Below are 22,544 nucleotides of genomic sequence, written 5' to 3'. Positions count from 1 at the left end.
ATTTTATTTTCTTAGTTTTTGTTAGTTTAAAATGTTTTGTTGAGATTGAAATCATCATCATGGCAAAATGAGAAACTTTTTTATCTCCTCTTAAATTCACAACTAGTCGAACATCTATAATCCAACAAAGGTTTCTCTGCTCAACATACAAATAAACCTGAGAAATCCACACATCAGTACATCTGAAGATAAGCATATTGTAATATATTGGGAGGTGGGGCAGGGGTAAGTACAGGGATGGTGTTTGTGGACACATTTCCATGACTGCTGTGACTCCAATTAGTGTGGTAGTGGTAGAGTCAGGGTGCAGTTCCATACTATGCCTAGAGCGTAAAGGGGGCAGAAGCAGTATGGCACTTGAGAATCCAGCTTTCTCCCCTCTCCACTGTGGCTAAATTTGTAGCAGCATCTAAGACATCTAAGGCCCCTCAGCTATAGTACAGTGGGACAGCAGCCATAAGGAACAAGGAGGCAGCACTGCAGTCTTCTGAAGCCAACTCCCTATAACTAGCCACATCCCCTCATTCCAGTGCTTGTGTCCTGAGATCAAGGCAACCTGGACACAGCAGTGACACCCACCACCTAGTCACCAAGATGTTGATTCCCATTACATGCAGGAATGTTCACCTACTATGACCTTGGAAGCTCAAGTAGCACAGTTAAAAGGAAACAAAAACTTCCACTATAGCAGCATCTACTGGAAAATAAAAGTAAGACCTCTAGTTAATCAATCTGCTGAATTGTTAAGAGTTCACTATTTCAAATGTGCTGATAGAAGAACAATCCTTCAAATACCATGAACAACCAAGAAAACATGGTAACACAGAAAGAAAATGACATGGCTCCAGAAACCAAACACAAAGTCATGGAAGTTTATGATTTAAATGACAAAAATTCAAGATAGCTGTCATCAAGAAACTCAAGGAAATACAAAACAGCACAGAAAGTCCATTCAATGAGCTCAGTAATAAAAGTAATGGGTAAAAGAAGAACTTCACCAATGAGATTGAAAATATAAAAAAATAGAAATTCTGGAGCTGAAGAACCCAATAAATGAGATAAAGGATGCATTAAAAAGCACTGGAAATAGTGCATACCAGATGGAAGAGAGAATTAACAAGTTTTAAGATAGAAATCTAAATATAACTCAGGAAGATAACTAAGATTTTTAAGAAATAAAAGAACTCTATGAGAACTGACTTTATTAGAAAGTACAGCATAAGGATAACGGGTATCCCAGAAGGAGAAGAGGGGGAGAAGGGAACAAAAAGTTATTCAAAAAAATAATTGATAAGAAATCCCCAAACCTAAGGAAAGAATTGGACATTTGAGTATGAGAAGCTAACAGAAACCTAATTATCTCAACACAAAAAGACCTTCTCCAACATATATTATATTGAAACTGTCAAAAATTAATGATAAAGAAAGAATTCTCAAGGCAACCTGGGGGAAGAAGTAACCTATAAAGAAAACCCCCTCAGAATATTCAGATTTCTCAGTAGGCACCTTACAGTTCAAAAGAGAATGGAATAATATATTTAAAATATGGAAAGGAAGAAACCACTAGCTAAGAATAATATATTTAACAAAGTTATCCTTTAGATATGAAGGAGAAATAAAGGTTTTCCAAGACAAATAAAAGCTGTGGAAATTTACCATCATAAAACCTGCATTATAAGAAATGTTGTGAGGAGATCTTCTTCCTGAAACAAAGAGACAAAAGTATATAAAACGTTGTGTAAGGTGACAAATATACAGACAAAAGTGGGAAATTGCAACTCTATTTCAGAATAGGATATTAAACGCTTTATATAACACAAAGGTTAAAGGGGCAAAAAAAATTATAAAGAACTGTAGTCACTGCAATTTGGTAATGAATACACAACAAAAACATAAAAGACAGGAGGAAAAGGGTAGATCTTGTACAGGCAAATAAGGGTAAGATGTTATCAGAAGAAAAGGACTATTTTTATCTACAAGACATTTCATACAAACATCATGGTAACCACAAAACAAAAATCCAGAGCTGATACACAAAACATAAAAAAAAGAAAAATCAGATCATCATAAAACACATACACACACACAAAGGAACCAAGCCAACAAACAAACAAAAAACCCCACCAAACTGAAAGAACAGATAGAAACACAGGGAAAAGAATCAAAGGAGGTACACAACACCCAGAAAATAAAAGATAAAATGGCTGTAGTAAGTCCTCATACATCAATAATCTCTCAAAATATAAATGGACTGATCGCAACCAATCCAAAGCACAGAGTAGCTGGATGGATTAAAAAACAAGACCCGACTATATGCTGCCATCCGGACATCAATTTCAGCTCAAAAGACATTCACAGGCTCAAAGTGAAGAGGTGGAAGATGAGACTCCAAGCAAATAGTATCCAGACCAAAGCAGGTATAGCCATACTTATAGAAGACTAGGTAGATTTCAGGAGAAAAAATGGTAATGAGACAAAGAAGAATATTTTATTATGATAAAGGGGACAATCTATCAAGAAGTCAGAACATTTATTAATATTTATGCATCCAATCTAGAAGCATCAAAATATGTTAAATCAACTAGTAACAGAACTAAAGGAAGAAATTGATAATAAAACAATATTAGGAGACTTTCACATGCCACTTAAACCAATGGATATATCATCCAGACAGAAATTCAACAAGGAAACATTGGTTTTAAATGACACATTATATCAGATAAGCTTAATAGATATTCATAGAACTTTTCATCCCAAAATGACGTGGAACAACTGTACATGGAACATTCTCAAGGGTGGAACACATGTTGGGACACAAAATAAGTATAAATATATTTCAGAAGGTTGAAATCATATGAAGCATCTCTTCAGATCACAATGGTATGAAGCTAGAAATCAACTACCAGAAGAAAGCTGGAAAAATCACAAATATATAGAGAGTAAAAACCATGTTACTGAACAACTATTGAGCCAATGAAGAAATAAAAAAGAAATCAGCCCAGCCAGGCATGGCTCAGCATTGAACACTGACTAAGATTCAGAGATTGAGGTTCAATTCCTGGTCAGGGCACATGCCCGGGTTGTGGGCTTGATCCTCAGTGGGGGGTGTGCAGGAGGCAGCCGATGAATGATTCTCTCTCATCATTGATGTTTCTCTCTCTCCCCCTCTCTTTTCCTCTCTCTGAAATCAATAAAGATATATTTTTTTAAAAGAAGAAAGAAAAGGAAATCAAAAGATACATAGAGACAAGTGAAAATAAAAATACAACATATTCAAAATATTTGGGATGCAGCAAAAGCAGTACTAAGAGGGAAGTTTATAGCAACAGAGGCCTACTTCAAGAAACAAGAAAAATCTCAAAAAAATCATCTAATATTACAACTTAAGGAACTAGAAAAAGAAGAACAAACAAATCCCCAAATCAGTAGAAGGAAGGAAATAATAAGAATCAGTGAGGAAACAAATGAAATAGAGAATAAAATAACACTAGAAAAAGTTAATAAGAACTGGTTCTTTGAAAAGATAAACAAAATTGGCAAACCTTTAGCTAGACTCACTAAGGGAAAAAAAGAAGATTCAAATAAATAAACTCCCAAATTACAGAGGGTGAGTTACAATAGACACCACAGAAACACAAAGGATCATACAGAACACTAGGAAAGGCTATACGCTTCCAACTGGTTATACACTGGACAATCTCGCAAAAAAGGAATAGTTACTAAGAGCACAAAACCTTCCTACACTGAGTGCTAGAGTTAGAAACCTGAACAGCTGGAAACACTAGAATAAGGAAATTGGAACAGTAATAAAAAATCTACCAAAAAACAAAAGTCCAGGGCCAGATGGCTTCATTGGTTAATTCTATCAAACATTCAAAGAAATCCAAACCTATTCTTCTCAAACTCTTCCAAAAAACAGAAGAGAATGCATCCTAACTTATTTTACAATGCCAACATTACCTTGAAAACACCACCAAGCAAGGGCACCACACACACACACACACACACACACACACACACACACACATCAGGGGCCTAAATCTGACAAATATGGGGGGAATCCTCAACAAAATACAAACAAGTCAAATACAGCAATACATTAAAAGGATCATGCATCACAATCAAGTGAGATTCATTCAAGGCATTTACGAATGTTCAGCCCCTTAAATCAATCAACATAATATATTACATTAACAAAACGAAAGATAAAAATAATATAACCATCTCAATAGATATAGAAAAAGCATTTGACAAGATACAACATCCATTTATGATAAAAACTTCCAGTAATATGGGTATAGAAGTATCTCAATATAGTAAAAGCCATATATGACAGACACTCATCAAACATGGTGACAAATGAAAGCTTTTCCTCTAAGATTGGGAACAAGACAAAGATGACCACTTATACCACTGTTTTTCAACATTGTAATGGAAGTATTTGCAAGAGCAATTAGACAAGAAAAAAGGTATCCAAATTGTAAAGGAAGAAGTAAAACTGTCACTATTTGCAGATGACATAACTTTATGTATACAAAACCAAAAAGAATCCACCAAAAACTATTATAAATAATAAATGAAAGCAGTTACTCTGCTGGATATAAAATTAATATACAAAAAAATTTCATAGTACATTTCTCTGTACTATGAAATGTTAGAAAGAGAAAGGAAGAAAACAATCCCATTTACAATCACACAAAAAAATGAAATATATAGGAATAACTTTTAAAAAGAAGGTGAAAAACCTGTACACTGAAAACTATAAGACATTGTTGGAAGAAACTGAAGACACAAATAAATGTAAAAGTACTCTGTGTTCATGGATTGTAATGATTACTATTGTTAAAATGACCATATTACCTAAATCAATCTACAGATTTAATGCAATTCCTATCATAATCTCAGTGACATTTTTCACAGAAATCAAATAAAAAATCCTCAAATTTGCATGGAACCACAATAGAGCCTGAATAGCCAAAGTGATCCTGAGAAAAAATGAACAATGTCAGCAGTATCACACACCCCAATTTTCCAACGATACTACAAAGCTATACTAGTCAAATCAGTATGGCACTGACATAAAAACAGACCAATAGAAGAATTGAGAGCCCAGATATAAAACCACACATATATGGGTAACAAATTCATAACAAAGGAACCAAGAGTCTACAATGGAGAAAAGATTATCTCTTCAATAAATAGTGTTAGGAAAACAGAACAGCTACATGCAAAATAATAAAACTAGACCACTATTTTACACCATACACAAAAATTAACTGAAAATGGATTAAAGACCTGAATGTAAGACCTGAAACAATAAAATATGAAGAAGAAAACATAGGCAACAGGCTTTTGGATATTGGTCATAGTGGTGTTTTTGTGAATTCAACTCCAAAGGCAAGGGAAACAAAAAGCAACAATAAACAAACAGAACACACCAAACTAAAATGCTCTACACAGCAAAAGTAACCATTAACAAAACAAAAAGTTAACCAACCAAACGGGAGAAGATGTTTGCAGATGATATTTAGGATAGGGGTTAATATTCAAAACATGCACAGAACTCACACAACTCAGCAAGAAGGACAACAACAAAAAAATCCAGACAATCTAATTGAAACATGGGCAGGGGATCTGAAAAGACATTTTTCCAAGGAAGACATACTGATGGCCAGCAAGCATGTGGAAGAATGCTCAACATCACTAATTATTAGGGAGATGCAAATAAAAACGAGATATCACTTCAGACCTGTTAGAATGGCTATTATCTAAATGACAAGAAGTAAGAGCTGAAGGAGGTGTAGAGAACAGAGAACCCTTGTACACTGTAGAATTGATAGTTGTTATGGCCAGTACGGAAAACAGTATGGAATTTCCTTAAAATAAAGGGAACCTCAGTACACTGCTGGTGGGAATGCAGACTGGTGCAGCCACTGTGGAAAACAGCATGGAAGTTCCCTCAAAAAACTAAAAATGTATCTGCCTTTTGACCCAGCAACCCTACTTCTGGGGATCAATCCTAAAAACCCTGAAACACCAATCAGAAAGAATATATGCACCCCTATGTCCATAGTAGTGCTCTTTACAAAAGTGAAGATCTGGAAACAGCCCAAGTGCCCATCAGTAGATGAATGGACAAAAAATGTGGTATATTTACAGAATGGAGTACTATGCAGCTGTGAAAAAGAAGGAACTCTTACCCTTTGAAACAGCATGGATAGACCTGAAGAGTATTATGCTAAGCAAAATAAGCCAGTCAGAGAAATACAGATGCCATATGATCTCACTTATATGTGGAATCTAATGAACAAAATAAACTGATAAACAAAATAGGACCAGAGGCATGGATACATGGAACAGACTGAGATATCTCAGAGGGGAAGAGGGGTGGGGAGGACTGGAAGAGATTAGCCAAAGAAGAAATATGCATATATACATAGCCCAGGACACAGACAACAATGGGCTAAAGGCAGGGGCTGGTTGGAGGTGGGCAAAGGGGGGAGGGGGAATTTGAGACATCTTTAATAGTATCAACAGTAAAAAATTCAGAATAGGTGATTTAGCAATTCCATATAAGTTATCAATTCCTCTTCTTGGTATCTATCTGAAGGACATGAAAACACTAATATGTAAAGATATATATACTGCTATATTCATTGCAGTATTATTTTCAATAATCAAGATAAGGAAACACCTTAAGTGTCCATCTCTGCTGAATGGAAAAAATAATAATACTAGGCCACCAAAAAGATGAACTCTTGCCATTTGTGACAACATGGATGAATCTTGAAGGTTATTACACTAAGTGAAATAAGTCGGATAAAAAAAGAAAAAAGCCACGTGATTTCACTCATGTGGAACATTTTTTAAAAAGTAACAAACTAACAAAACAAAGCATAAACAAACCCACAGATACCGACAACAGAATGGTGGTTACCAGAGGGAAAGGGGTGACAGGAGGTGAATTCGATAAAAAGGGTCACATATGATACAGAAGGAAACAGCTTTTGGTGGTGAGTATGCGACAGCATGTATAGATATTTAATTATGATGTTGTACTCCTGAAAATTATATTAACCAATGTCACCTCAATACATTTAATTAAAACAAAAATGTTTTGTTTGTTTAAAATGTTATTTCGTCCTAGCTTTTAAAATTATGACTCCACTTAGTATGTGCGGTTGGCTGTCATTTCTCTTAGCGTGTTGAGAACGTTATTCCACTGTATCCGGGCTTCCTTATTGTTACTGGGCGTGCAGGAGTTACATCAATATCAGTTCCTCTGAAGTTAGTCATCATTTCTCTCTGGGTGCTTTTAGGGTTTTCTTTTTGTCTTAGGTGTTCTATATTTTAACTTGCTATGTCCAGGTGTATATTTCTCTTAATATTGAGAGCATTCAGCAGCCTTTGCAAATCAGAGGAATGTTGTCTTTAATCGTTTATGAAATATTCTCCATTATCTTGTTAAATGAAAATTTATTTTGACTATTGTATCTCTTATTTTCTTTCTCTCCCTTTCATGAGTCCTAATTGGATGTATAGTAGATCCTATGTCTTTACTCAATGTTTTTATATTTTTAACCTCTTTGTTTCTGTATGTTACATTTTTGATCATTTCTTTACATCAACTTTTCAGGACAAAAATTCCCTTCACATTCTCTTGTCTACTGTTAAATGCATCACTTAAATTTTATATATAAATGGTATATTATTAATTTCTAGGATTTTTATGCAATTATATTCTATTTATATAAACCTGGCAATTTTAATCACTTGCCCTTTACTCATCATTTCAATTTCTTTATATTGTTTAAAATGTAGTTTTACCATTATGTTTGGTGATTTCCGTATCTGGAATCTTTGTGCATTTCAACCTTGTCTTTTTTCTTCTGTCACTCATGATAGCCTGTTTCATTTGTTGTTATTGATTTTGTTTCATTGTTTTTGCCACTATGATTTTATTATTCTTTTTGCTTTGTCACTAGGAATTCCTGAATTTCTCCCATTGAAGGGAGAGCCTTCAAAAAAATTGTATCTGGTTTGTCTTAAAATGCATCTGGGAGCACTATCAACATTTAATCATTTTATTATTTTTTAAAATTTATCTTTATTGTTGACATTACAGATGTCCCCTTTTCCCCCCCATTGATCCCCTCCACCCCGCATCCACCCCACCCCCAGTCCTTCCCCATAACAATGTCTGTGTCCATAGGTTATGCATATAAGCATATCAGTTCTTTGGTTAATCTCTTTCCACCCACGTGGGTGTGGGTACCCCCGCCTTCCCTCTGAGGTCCCTCAATCTGTTCCATGCTTCTATGTCTCTGGATCCATTTTGTTCATCAGTTTATTTTGTTTATTAGATTCCACATATGAGTGAGATCATGTGGTACCTGTCGTTCTCTAACTGGCTTATTTCACTCAGCAAAATACTCTCCAGGTCCCTCCATGCTGTCCCAAAAGGGTAAGAGATCCTTCCTCTTTACAGCTGCGTAGTGTTCCATGGTGTGAATGTGCCACAGCTTTTTTATCCACTCATCTACTGATGGGCACTTGGGCTGTTTCCAGATCTTAGCTGTTGTAAATTGTGCTGCTATGAACACAGGGGTGCATAAATTCTTTTTGACGGGTGTTTAGGGTTTCTTAGGATATAGTCCTAGAAGTGGGATCACTGGGTCAAATGGCAGCTCCATTTTTAATATTTTCAGGAAACTCCATACTGTTTTCCATAGTGGCTGCACCAGTCTGCATTCCCACCAGCAGTATAACATTTAACCATTTTAAACTAATTCTCACCCTGAAGTAGCATAACCTCATATTTAGGATTCCTTAAGGGAGTTTTCCTCTCCTCTTCAGTAAATTAATTTCAGGTATCTTGTTTCTCTCTCCCTACCTAAATACTAAACATAATAATTAACATATATCCTGGATGATACGTATTTTATTAAATGCATTTATTTCAAACTGTCAAAATCATGAGAATTTGGCCAGGCCCCAAGTGGTATATATCTGCAATGATTAATTGAGTGCACTGGGTGGCCAAGAGAATTCTTACTCCCCTCTAATTGAAATAAATATAATGCTGTGCCCTACCTTCTGTTGTTTATAGTTCATTTCAGTTAAATAATTTAGTGTGAGGGCAATAATCTCAGCATATGCTAACAAGAACAGAAATATAAAAAAGTAAAAGGCGCAAGAAGATGATAGGCACAATTTATTTCAAACCAATTACAGAAAACTATTCTTTAACTTTGGCGTGAAGTTAATTTGGCACAAACAGGGTTGTTTACCAAAGTTCTGTTTTAATCATTAGTAAGAGGAATTTCCTATAGCGCTCAAACTTCTATTTCAGTGTATAGTATAAAATGCCTTTTGAAGTGTTTTCTGGGCCTGCTCACCTAGTACACGTGTGTACAGTATCATATTTAAGAACTCTAACTGTAGATAGACAAAGCAGTTATTTCTCTCTACCCTAAGTGTGATCTAAATAGTCTGATGTACCAAGTGCTATCCAAATGCACCATTTCAGAAAAGGTCTTCTAAAGACCATCTTGTATTTAACCAAACTAATGCTGTGATCATTAATGAAGAAACCTCTTTACCTCTCCCCACAAGTGAAACATAGAATATAGAACCGGTATGAAAACAAAATAGCAGATGAACAAAACTAAGAAATGTATATTCTTGTTTTCTATGCTGCTGTGAATTACTCTATTAAGTTAGTTTGAATTCTTCATGAATTGATTAAAGCTGTTTCCCTGTTTCCATTAAGTGGAGAGACATTCTGCACAATTGGCCAAAAGAGCTTTTTATTAAAAATATTTATAGTATATTTCTATCTAATGAAATAATTCTCTTGATTCAGAATGCAAAGGCAACTGAGAAACATTCAATAAAAGAAAACAAAAGCGAACTAAAATACCATTTTACAAGAAGAATCACCTCTTTGGGTTAATCCTTGTAAATTTTTGCTTATGTCTATAATATATATGGATAGATAAATATAGAAAATATGAAATACATATACATATATAATAAATGTGCTCAAGATACATCTCACAGCACCTATTGCTCAGAGCATATATAATTTGCACTTTTTTTAAATACACACATGTACATACACATATACTAGATATACAATTCATACAGCTGCTCTCTTTGTTTTGATAAACAATATTGAATACATTAATATTTTCCTTTAACTCTTTGTTTTAAATGAACTAACTTTAGTGGATTGTAGCATCATTCTACATAGTCTAAATGACTTCGATATGTTATAGAAAAAAATTTTACAATCAGTGTTTAATAATATCTCTGAGGTACATATTACTAGTAGCAAAACTGTATGGATTTAGGATAGAAGCAGAGCTGTTTGAAATCAGCACTGAAATTTTCTAGTACAATCTCTGATAAGTTTATCAGTATCTCAGGTCCCTAGCTTCCCCCTCTTTAAAACCAGATATGAATCATCCCTTCTATTCACTGGGGTGAATTAAACTGAAAGTGCATGTGTGAACTGCTCAGCATTAGCCTAGCACTCAGCAGGCACTCAGTAAATGTCCCTTGTTCCATTTTTTTCAGATGAGGAAGTGGAAGGACAGAGAGAGAAAATTACTTATCAATACATACTCAGTAGTGGTAAGAGCAGCGAGTTGGACCCTGCATCCCAGCCTTTCACACTCAGTACCATTTTCAAATATTGCTTTTTTTTTTTTTTAATATTTCTCTTTTGATTTCAGAGAGAGGAGGGAAAGGTAGAGAGAGAGAAATATCAATGATGAGAGTCATTGCTCGGCTGCCTCCGGCATGCCCCCTACTGGGTATTGAGCCCACAACCCGGGCATGTGCCCTGACTGGGAATCGAACCTCAATCTCCTGGATCCTAGGTCGAGGCTCAACGACTGAGCCACGCCAGCTGGGCTCAAATATTGCCCTTCTAATGTCGAGTACTCTCTATTGACAAGACGTATGAAAGAAATGACATCCAAGTGTGGCTCTCAGCTCCGACTTGCAGAATGATAGGAAAGATGGATATTTTCCCCAGCCCTATGCTAAGTCCAACAGAGGGGAACTGGCTAGAATCTTCAGTGTAAATGGTTTACAAAATATAAGAAGGGACTAACAGAAATGAAATTAAAAACAAAAGATAAAATTATTCTGCTTTAATGCTGGTTCTAAATTCATTGTCCTAAAAAAATGAGCAAGGGTAGAAGAGTTTTTGCACCTGTCACTGTGCCCTTTCCCAAACCAATTCTGTACAGCCTTACTCATAACAACATGCATTTTGCACAAATTCTAGGTCTGTAGTAGTTTGGACTGCAATATCACAGTTATACATTTTTGTATATTGCTATGAGTAATTAGTATACACATTGAACATAAAATAAATGTAACTAATTACATGTGAAATGTAGAGAAAAATTCTGATTCTCTGGTGAAATGAATTAATGGAGTCTTGACTAAATTGGACCATGTCTTTTAGCGGGTGTTAACTGGCCTTATCACTTGAAAAGCAGAAATAATTTTGAATATTAGATTAAAAATATAAACCTGAGACTACTCATATTTGAGCTAAAACTATTTGTCAGTAATGATGTTGAAACTAGAATAAACTTCAAATAAATACGTAAAATCTTCTAAAGCTGTTGGCCAGCATGTCTGAGACCTAAAAATCCATCTAATTCATATTCCTATATCCAAATAGGGATATATACTCCTCAGAAAATATATTATTTATATGCTTATGTTGGGTGAAATATAAAACTTGGTTGTCTTGTTTTTATTGAAAAATTACGATATTATGAAATGATATGGAACCTCCCTATAACTCTATATCTTAATTTAATACAGAAATAGCAGAAAGGTCAGAGAGAGAGGCCAAGACTTCACCTCGGCAAAGCAAGGTAATGTGTGATAACTGTGGACTCGTGACTAGCCAGGGCCTGGTCCTCAGTGTTTCCAGATGTGGGACTTGGTTTGTGGGTATAACCAGACTCGATTTGCTCTTAGGAGGCTGAATCATGCTAATTAACCAGTAAAGAAACTATTTATAAATAAGATTCCAATTTATTACTTAATTGTGGAAGGTATATCTTTATCCAGAAAATTCATGTTCTCCTAACCCACAATCATTTATGTTATCAAGGTCACAAGACAATAAATTCATAATCAGAATGTGTCAGTGTTGTTTGGACATAACATCCAAGCAGGGAGAGCCCGGTGGCTGTGAGCAGAAGGTCTCAAATGGAGCTGGTTTTGGGGTAGCTCAAGGTTCAGATTCATATGGGTAGATAATATGTCTACAGCATTCTCTAATGCTTAATGAAAATTCAGAGGTATAAAGCACTTTTTTCAAAACACTAATATACCCTAACCAGCATGTGAAGTTTGAAAAACATTTCATAGGTGATTCTGATGCACAGTTGCAGAGAGATTTCTTCCCAGCCGTGGGGAAGCTGACTGACCATCCACACTGTGCTGGACAGTCTTCTGTGCGAGTCCAGGCAAAAGCAGGCCCGCCAGGCTTCCCCGGGCTGCATTAGATAAACCTGTTTCACTTATCTAGTCACTGTGTTAGTTCGTTTTTATTAATTATCACCTATCTTCATTTTATAGATGAGGGATTTGGAATGAAAGATGTTGAATAACTTGGTCACAGGCACATAGAGAAAAAGTACCATAATAACAAGGATTGAGACAGTTGTCCATTTAAAATTTAAATCCTTACAACTCACTTGCCCTCATTAGGGACAGTAGTGATAAAATAAGTTGTCTGGTATTTCACAGGGCACTGGGAAATATATAATCACATACTGGGTTTTTTTTCATATAATAATATCATTTATATTTTGGTCATATTTGCATTCCGATGATAAACCTTAGTTGGGTTCCAACGATTCCTAAATTTCCACCACATTGAAAACAGTTTTGGATGAGCTACTCTGCTTCTAAGAAGAGGTGAAAAGAAGCCCAACCAAGGTTAAATGTAAGTAAAATGATATGGTTACTATATTAGCAACTAGACAGAGCAGAATTGGGAATGATCTAGAAGAAGAAATCACTAGAAGACATTTCAGAACAGATTTTTGGCCTTAATCTTAAATATATCAATGCTTGTCCTTCAAACAAACAGCATTCCTAATTGTCAGTATCAGAAAGAGAAGAGCAACAGCAATATAGAATCGGCTTTTTTTTTTTAAGTTTATCTTTATCGTTGAAAGTATTACAGATGTTCCCTTTCTTCCCCCATTGGCCCCTCCGCCCCACGCGCCCACCCCAGGCCTTCCCCACTCTGCAGTCCGCGTCCACGGGTTGCGCCCAGGCAAGTGAGTTCTTTGGTTACCCCCCCCGCCCGCCTTCCCTCTGAGAGCCCTCCGTCTGTCCCAGGCCTCCACGTCTCCGGATCCACTTTGCTCACGAGTTTATTCTGTTCATGAGTCCCCGCGTGAGACCGCCTGCCGCCTGCCTTCCTGCCGGCTTTCCCCGCCCGGCCGGGCCATGTCGCAGCCCCCCGCCAGCCTCAAGGGGCCCCGGGCGGGCGGCGCCCCCGCGGAGCGCGCACTGTGCATCCCGCGAAGGCGCTCACACCCCGCACTGTGCATCCCGCGAAGGCGCTCACACCCCGCACTGTGCATCCCGCGAAGGCGCTCACACCCCGCACTGTGCATCCCGCGAAGGCGCTCACACCCCGCACTGTGCATCCCGCGAAGGCGCTCACACCCCGCACTGTGCATCCCGGGAGGGCGCTCACACCCCGCACTGTGCATCCCGCGAAGGCGCTCACACCCCGCACTGTGCATCCGGCGAAGGCGCTCACACCCCGCACTGTGCATCCCGCGAAGGCGCTCACACCCCGCACTGTGCATCCGGCGAAGGCGCTCACACCCCGCACTGTGCATCCCGCGAAGGCGCTCACACCCCGCACTGTGCATCCCGGGAAGGCGCTCACACCCCGCACTGTGCATCCCGGGAGGGCGCTCACACCCCGCACTGTGCATCCCGCGAAGGCGCTCACACCCCGCACTGTGCATCCCGGGAGGGCGCTCACACCCCGCACTGTGCATCCCGCGAAGGCGCTCACACCCCGCACTGTGCATCCCGCGAAGGCGCTCACACCCCGCACGTCGCTCCCCTCTCCTGTGAGATGAGAGGTGTTAATGTCGCTGGGGAATCCGCTGGAAACAAGTGGACTTTTCTGAACCCAGAAGGAGGCAGTTTAATGACATCCTCATGCAACACAGACTCTTGGTCTCCGGCAGGCACAGGCTGTTAGAAGCGCCTGCGCCTCGGCGGGCTGGGGAGCTTGGCCAGGGAGGCTGGCTGTGGCTTTAACAGGCCCAGTGTCCGAACCCTGGCGGCACCGGGATTCTCCGAAAAGGCTCCTGCAGCTCCGAGAAGGGAAAGCACAGGACTTTCCCTCTGAAGGGCTCCCGTCCCCATTGCCTCTGACACCCCTGCCCTCACCTGGTATGTTCTCTCTTACCACGTTTGAATGAGGCGCAATCTCAACTCATATCATTTAAACGAGAACCATGCTCTCTTGTATTTGTGTTTATGCTGTAAAATCAAGATTCACGAGGCCCAAGGAAACAGGCTACGGGTGTGTTACAAGTTAGATTGCTGAGGGCTGTAGAGCTAAGCAAACTGTGAGTCCCGTTTCAAATACAAATATGAAAAATACACGCTTACGTCAGAAGAGATTATAATAAATATAAAAATGTATACTCACTTCATTAGATTTTTCTAGCATTTAAGAGGAAAAAAAAATATTTCAAAGTCTCCTCCCAAGAATGATTGCCACACAGCAGAACCTCGGGGTGACTTGTAGGTGAGATGTGTTTGGGCCTCACAATGAAAATCGCATGGGCTTTCAAGGCGTCCCTAAGTGACCCCCTATACTAAGTAGGCCTTTCAGATGCTAGCTGCCTCACAGCACAGCTTTCTGAATTCATACGACACAAAACAAAGGTTCAGCCCTTAAATGCTCCTCCAGTGATTGAAATGCTCTTTGATTTGATTAAACTTTTATGTTTACCTTCATTTCCCCTGACAGAATCATCCATTCTTTTCTGCTTAGCTTTTTTGTGACATTACTACTAAACAGAATATCTTTGTTCCTGAGTGCACTTTTCTTTTCTTTTTTTCTTTTCTTCTTTTCTTTTCTTTTTTCTTTTTCTTTTTCTTTTCTTTTCTTTTCGATACACCAAATAACAGAGCGCCTCTTCTTTTGGCCAATACATCTTGAAAAATTGTAGTTACTTTAAATACTGTATATTTTATATCTCTATTGGCCTTTATATGTCTAAATCTACATATTATTAATCAGTGACATCAATGATAATTATTGCCAAAACTGCACTTGCTTTGTCACAATTGGTCTTGAATGGACTCTGAGATATTCTGTCATATTTGATTAATTGTGCGTATATATGACCGCATAATGCATGTGCTTTAAAAAGAAAGAGTAAATCAACTTATTTAAGCAAAACATTAAACACTGTAATTACATTCTCCATTAAAAATATTTCAAACCAATGTGCTCTGACATATTTCTAATCAGTTTCCACTAAAAATGCTCATGGAGGGCACATGCTTGACTTAGACAGAACTTAGTGGAGCCCAGCCGGGCATCGCGCAGCAGTTGAGCGTCTACCTAGGATCCAGGAGATCCAGGTTCGATTCCCGGTCAGGGCACATGCCCGGGTTGCGGGCTCGATCCCCAGTCGGGGGCGTGCAGGACGCAGCCGATCAATGACTCTCATCATTGATGTTTCTCTCTCTCTCTCCCTCTCTTTTCCTCTCTCTGAAATCAATAAAGATTTATTTTTTAAAAACAGAACTTAGTTTATAATCACCTTTGAAATTTTAACTACTCATTTTGAAACAGTGTGACTGCTAACTAAAAATAACCAGATGCTCTTGCTTTGTCACAATGGTTTCAGTATAAAAACCCACATGCACAGTTATTCTGTACTTCTGCCCTCTCTTCTAACACCTCTCTTATGGTCGCTACATTTAAGTCTCTCACTTTATAATCATAATTGGCCTGTCTCCCGACCCCTATCCTTCGATCTCATCACCCAAGAAACTCTCCTCCATCAGGATGATCTAATGTTACTTTCTTTTTGTTTTTTGTTGTTTTGTTTTGTTTCATAGCCTACTTCTTTCTAGCTCAGGGGTTTCACAGCTACTGTTTCCTCATGCAGATTCTTCTTACCCACTCTCCTCTTGGCTCTTTTCCTGCTCTCCCCCTGGGTGTTTGGCTAAACGTCATTTCCACAGAGTGACTTCCCTGGGTCCTTGATCTGAATCAAGCTTCTTCTGCTATTTCCTTTCAAACTAAACTACTCTTTTCCTTTATATCACTTATCACTTATACCATTTATAATTGTAAATCTATTTGAACAAACTCTGTTTCTTTTACTAAAAAACAAAGCCAATGAAACAAACAAACAAAAAAGTTCATATGGACAAGTTCCATGCTTTTTTCTGGCTTTACCATAGTATTAAATACTCAGCCCGGGAACAATATTTTGAATGAAAAATTGTTGGTGCGAACATTACGTTTAATGGACAAAACAATGCTCTGTGAAATATCTAAGACAGTCTTTTTACATGGATTATATTCAAACATGATCCCTAGTGAGAACAAATGAGTTTTGGTAGAGAATTTGCTTTTAGAGAGTTAGTTATTTGAATCCCAGTTGTGGCACCGGCTAGCTATATAACTGATCAAGTTATTGCACATATCCTTTCTACTTCCCTCACCTATACGACAGGAAAGGGCAAGCAAAATGCCCGAAGTGTCATATGCAATCAATAACCAGCAGCTATTCATCCTGTAGAAATGTGTCACAATAGGACTATACGACGGCACCCTTCTCTTTTCCCAGATTTCACAACAGTAAGTGAAAAAGATTCAAACCATTTCTACTTTTACATTGGTCACTACTGCTTCAAGCAATGTTATTTAGTGATTTTATCTTACTTGTAACTTTTATTCGAGAATGATGATCTTAACTATAATTCAATGTTTTGTAGAGATCAGGAGGAACTCTATTTTGCAGAATGTTTCATAGATCAGGTTTTGCAGAATCTGCAAAAGCGACTGGAAAAATGAATCGCCTACTATTATTGTGTGAGCTCCTAGTGTGTATGTATAATGTCCTGGTGAATATACTATTAGAACATAGATATATTTCCATTGAAATCAGAAATATTTTCCTTCAAGTTATGCCTTTTTTAGCATTTGGTCATTGATGAAGATCTCCAGATTCTGTTGAAGGAAAAAATATAATTCTTCACCCTATGTCAACACAGGAAAAATAGTGATATAGAATATTTACTATTACATTCTACGAAGACTTTCATATGCACACTAGCATTTATGCAAAAACTAAATATGGTGAGAAGCACAGTAGCCTTTATGGGATTTAAATTAGAATTCCCTTTACTCTCCTAAGGATGGTAGGCTTGAAACAAGTGTTTTATTTACAAAGGTGGCAAATATTGTTCTGGGATTTCAATATTTCTTTTGTTGGGATTTAGCTTACAAAATCAAGCTCATTTAAACATGGTTTAAGAGTGAAGTATGGGCAAGCTTCAGGGTCTTAATGACATATGGCTTTGTTACAATAAAAAGTAAAATGATTTAACACATTTTGGTTCAGTGATTTTTGTTTTGTTTTATTTTGTTTTAACGGTCTCCCCGGTGGTTGGTCGTTTGGTGAATAGAGATAGGTACTAACTTCTCTCTCTCCTTCCCCAGTTAAATTCTTACTTCTGTTACAAGCGTGGTCCCAGGTAGATGGAAAGAAGACAGCAACCTGCACAAAGAATTCAGTAATCTATGCTAAGACACTGCATCCTGCCCTCTTCAGGGCGGTCTATTTGAAAAGAGGAGGGAATTTAAACTCCATAAAGCTGACGAAAAGTATCTGGGTGCAACTGCTTCATGAAACAGATCCTCTGTTTTAAACATTACCATTCTTGGTCCCCTCACCAGCACTTCACAATAAAAATGAGTCACTACTGGGGCATTGCGTTGCTCAGAGATTTCTCAGATCACTGTCATTTTATATACCAAGTTTACATGACCACTTATGTTGAACTTTAAGCTAAAATTCACAGGTGTTCACTTTATGCATTTGGAATTCCTTCAGGAATTTTTTTTTTTTTTAATTAAACAGGCAGGATTTCTTTTCTTTTCAGCTTTATGCAATGTGTATTTCCCAGCAAGCCCAAGTCATTAAAAGGCACACAGGATCCACTTGCTCTGTGATTTTTCCTCTGAAAAGAGTTAGCAAATTGGATGCTTTTTGAAACAGAGGCCTGTCAGCACCACACCGAGCTTTCCTTCCTTGGCTCTCTTATCAGACGGTGATAACAACTAAACATGAAGAAGAGCAGACGCCTCTGAGTCTGTAATTGAACTTCTTTAAGCGTAATGACATCTCTCTCCTTTTGAACTGGCTTGGCGAAGGCTGATATTCGGCAAGAGCAAACATTCATACCAGAACGACTTCGCTGTGGTCCCAGGTGGACTCTTCCCTACACTCTTGCTGCAGCTGGCAACCTTTAAATCAGACTAAAGCCAAATCATAGGAGAGCCGAAACTTGGATCACATTGAAATGCAAGACGTGCACCGGCCTGAGAATACATATTATGCATTTGATTTTCAGAGGATTATACTTTTTCCTGCATTGATAGGACCAGATGTTGCTGTTAATACATCTGGGAACCATATTTTTCTTTGTTTTGTGTCAGATGAGAGGATGCTGGCGACTCTGAAAAAGTGCCAACTGATGTTTCCTAGCCGCCGAGGGCACTAGGAAGGTAGATACTGGCCCATCAGAGTGGAGTGACAGTGTTTCGGGTTATGGGAACTGTGACTGACCAGGCAGTCCCATTACTTTATGTTACAGTTTTCAGGGAATCCACAATCCTCGGCTCCTCAGCAGTTTTCAACGAGTACTGGATGATGTGTTTGGGTTTTTGGTTTTTTTTAATTAATTTCTTTTTAGAGAGAGAGGAAGGGAGAGAGAGAAACACCGATTTGCTGTTCCCCTTCCCTGTGCATTCATTAGGTGATTCTTCTATGTACCCCGGCCGGGGACAGAGCCCACAGCCTTGGCTGATGGAGGTGGCGCTCTAGCCAACGGGCCTGAGGTGTCGCTTGGCTGACATTGCCAGCGCAGGGCCTGCGGTAGATCCTCAACATGTCGTCATTTGAATTGATGACTGAATGAAATGCAGCCACTGAATTGATCTGTTTTCCTCCCACACATTGGGGCTAAATATATTACTTGTTTTTTCTCTGTGAGACAATAGGGTACATTGGGAACATATATATATATTAGTAATCAGACTACCATTGTTTTAATTCTAATTTTGTGAGGCCTTGGCAGGTGATCTTATTTCTCAAAGCTACTTGAATTAGAAAAGAAGAAAGCTGACATACTAATCTCTGAGATTCTCTGATTTCTAAAAGTCTATGTTTTTCGTTGCCTTTGACAGTAAGGCACAATTGTTAACTCATAGCTCACATATCTTCTGAATTGAAAACACCATATTTAATGCCTTCTATTTTCTGCCCCAGTTTCTTTGGTCCTTCCAACATTTTAAATTGAAATGTGTTTTCCATTCCACAAGCCTTTTTAATATGTACTTTCTTATTTTTTTTAAAGTCCAAAAAGTATGCCTAGTAAATATCAGTATTATAATATTATTGTTAAAATTATCATCATATCATTCTTATAGAGATAAGGCAATTGAAAGTTTAGGTAAATTGCCAAAAGTCACCCAGTTAATAGCAGGAATGGAACACAGTGTTGAATCAACATCATTTGTTTTAAACATTCAAAGTGTATTAGTGGACTCTTTCTCTAAACTTGGAGGTAAGTGACATAACAGGCCAAAGTTCACTACTCTATGTAGCCCCTTTTTTCTGGAAATTTGCAACCTAAGGCTCTCAGTGCCACTACTGATACAGGTAAAACATATACACAAATTCTAGAAACATTATGAAAAATAGATGGAGGCAGTAAGCAGTTAAATGAGTAAATGCCAATTGCAAAATGAAAAATTAGGGGAAATTATAAGCTATATAAATCACAGCATTATTAGTCATCTGAAATATTCTCACCTTCTATTAAAGAGTGAAATCTTCAAGTCAAAGTTTAGAAATCATTTATGGAAAGTTCAAATAATAGTCAAGGAAAAGCAAATTAAGAGAAGTAGGCCTGTGGCCCCAGGCTAGGTATCTGTGTAAATTAAAAAGTCACTCTAGTCTTTGGTTTCTTCTACTATAATACAAGGATTGGACTAGAGAAACATGAATGCTTCCTAATTCCAAGCTTTGTGATACAATCTTTTTTTGAAAGCTTAGTAAACTCTTCAAAGAATAGATCAGAAAGTCAGCAGAGAATTAGTCACTAGTAGTCCAAGCCCTGATTCTCAAATGCTTCCATTATTAACTGTTGGACCATGCTAAGCTCTCCAAGCCTCAGTTTCTTCAACCGTGAAATTGAGGTGACATTAATACTCTCCCCCAGAGAGTTTTTGTGATGGCTAAATGAGACATTGCAGGTAACACTTCCAGAAAAATGCCTACAATAAAATAATACCTAACATGCATTGAGTGCTTAAGAAAGACTATAATAATCTTTCAGAAAATTAGCTTTTAGTTTTGCTAGGGGAAGAGGGTAATTTTATAGATGTATTCACAGTGGATCTACAATAATATAGCAAGAAACCGAATCTCATCTTATACCTTATTCTTGGAACATGCTCTCAGCCTCTAGGTCCCTCCTTTCCTTCCTTCAATACCTTCTATAACGTGTCACTAAAATTGTGGGTTTACTGGGGTTTTATCACAAAAGGTGATTTCTTCCTTTGCCAGTTCTGCTCTGCACATTCTAAAATGTGTTTACTCTCTTTTCAGTACCTTTGTCAGTTTTGTGTCGCAGCTACCATCTAAAATCCTTCTTTGAAAGTTCATTTGTTGACATTTCATGGTCATGACAATATCAACTTTAGGTAGCTAATGCCCAGATCTGTATTTCTAGGCCTCACCTGATTCCTGAGCTTAAGACCTTCATTTCTAAAAGCATGGTCCACATTTCCCCATAGATGGCATTCAAGTATTTCAAGCTCAGTTATCCCAATAGGGCTCAGTTTACTTTCCAATCCACCCTCTACCTCAACTCTAACCCTATTCCCTAATTTTCAATATTTTTTAATGGCATTTTATTCAACTCTACCTTCTCAGACTCTTTCTCCCTGCCTCCTCCCCACTCCCCATGCTGAGTAAGATTCAACTTCTGTTCAAGTCTATCCAGACAGACACTCAAACTCCTCCACCCTCTGCAGGCTTACGGTGCTTGTGCTCGACTCCTACTCACTGTTTCCACTAGAACTGACCAGTAGCTTAAACTGCTCTTGAATTTTACCCTCCACAAAACTGACAAACTAGTTTACTTACGGACTTCTGTTTATTTAGAATGCAACAGAAACTCAGTAAGCTCGTCTACAAACGGCTTCTATTACCTCCTCCTAGCCTATCTTTACAGCCTTTTGCCCCACTGACAACAGTCTAGTGTCATCTAAGACATGCCTGGGGACACTCACAGTGCACTCCCTGTTGCCATGCCTGGCATGAAAATAGATCCTCACTTATACTATAAACTTAGTTAAGCAAAACAAAAACCTTCCTAAACCCTAAGAGAGCTTAATCACGTCTCTCTTGGCTATTTCTGTAAATTGTAAAGTATCTAATTATTGAACATATCTTATAAATGTATGTGTGCTCACTTTTATATATTAAGTACACTATCACCCCCTAAAGCAAGCACCATGATAAACATCGTGGTGATCTTACTAAAATGGCAAGAGTAAGCCTTCCAGGGACGCTTGCACAATGAATGAATCGCTCTTTCCCTTTCAACGCTCGTCCCTTCTTGTTAGGGGCGTTTGTTTCTGTAATAGGATTGTTTACTAAATCGTGAATATCTGAAGGTTGGAGACACTACCTGAATAATACTGTAATCCTCAAAGATGGAGAACTATGTTTATTAAAAGGATCTATAATATATGTGTATTTAATGGAAATATTGAAGTCTTTTTTTTTTTGGAGGGAAGATATGTATATTATTTTGTATGTTTTTAAAACCTATAAATGTTTATCTCTAGCTTAAAGTATATAGTTCCTGCCTTTTGGTTATTCAAAATAATAATGACAATAATGATTTTATTTATCATCCGCTTATTCTAGAGATATTTAAAAGGACCTCCAAAGTAACTTTGATACAATAAGATTAAATTCAATTTAAATATAAGAAAACTGAGTCAAAATGTCACACTGGTTCCAACTACATGCTTATGGTATTAATCTCATTATAATTTTAATTTTGTTACATAGACACCATTATAACCAAATATTTGCTGTAATAGCTACATCTAAACTACAATTCTGGGCTCTCTAGTTTCAGTAATTTATACAAAATTATCAAGAAATGAAAATTAATAGTCATAGTTTATGCAACAG

Source organism: Miniopterus natalensis, chromosome 1 (assembly GCF_054644295.1).
Source record: "Miniopterus natalensis isolate mMinNat1 chromosome 1, mMinNat1.hap1, whole genome shotgun sequence".
Classification (NCBI taxonomy): Eukaryota; Metazoa; Chordata; class Mammalia; order Chiroptera; family Miniopteridae; genus Miniopterus; species Miniopterus natalensis.
Note: the sequence above shows the minus strand (reverse complement) of the source record.